Raw genomic sequence first — 1,126 nt, forward strand, 5'->3', positions numbered from 1 at the left:
CGCCCTGGGCTTCCGCAGCCCCCCGGGGAGGCGCTGCCAGGGGCAGGGAGCCCGGCGGCCCGCCGGGCGGTGGAGGGCCCTTTGCAAGGCACCGCGTACTCACTGTGGCCCCCACCCCAACACCCCCCACTCCCGACAGCAGAACCTGGCTCGGTGTGGCCCTAAGTGAACATACCCCCCCGCCCCGGGTATGTATGTAGATATGCATGCAGATCAATGCTTCTTTTACACGCACACAGCGTGTATTATGCAGGTATACTTCTACACACGCAGACACAGTGTGTATGTGTGCATGCACATAGACGCTTCCTCTACACGCGCGCACACACAAAGTGTGTGTCACTGTGTATGTGTGTATGCACGCACGCAGATAGATACTTCCTCTACACGCGCGCACACACAAGATGTGTGTCACTGTGTATGCATGCGTGCAGTAGATACGTCCTCCACACACACACACACAGTGTATGTATGTATATATGTATGCATGTGCATGCACGCAGATGCCTCCCCTACACACGCACACACAGGGTATGTACATATGTCCTGATGTATGTATGTATTTATGCATGCAGATGGATACTTCCTCCACACACACACAGTAGGTGTGTATATATGCATGCATGCAGATGCGTCCTCTGCACACACACACACACACACACGCAGGGTATGTATATATGTGTGCATGTATTTATGCACGCATGCAGCTAGAGACCTGCTCTACACACGCACAGCGTCCGCATGCATGCATGTCCGCATGCATGCAGACAGAGACTTCCCCGCACTGCACAGAGGCAGAGGGAGGCAGGAAGGAGGGCGCAGAGCCGCCTGGCTACGCGGAGAGGAAGGGAACCCGCAGGAGCAGACACGCGGAAGGGAAGGAGCCCGTGGCGGGGGCAGGAAGCCAGCTGCCTGCATGCACCCGGCGCATGGTGGTCCGCCGCCGCCTCTCAGCTGCCCTCCGCGCCCGGGCCCAGCAGCCTCGCGTTGCCCGGCCCGCCCCCGCCTTGCCCGGCCCTCAGCCGCGCCGCTCCCCGGGCCGGGGGGTGCGGACAGAAGTTCATTCATTTCCCAGCGGCGCGTGGGCAGCGAGTCCCGGCGTCCCCGCGTGGGGGGGGGGAGGGGG

This window comes from Gavialis gangeticus, unplaced genomic scaffold (assembly GCF_001723915.1).
Source record: "Gavialis gangeticus isolate Ggan-Ray unplaced genomic scaffold, GavGan_comp1, whole genome shotgun sequence".
In the NCBI taxonomy this organism is placed as follows: domain Eukaryota; kingdom Metazoa; phylum Chordata; order Crocodylia; family Gavialidae; genus Gavialis; species Gavialis gangeticus.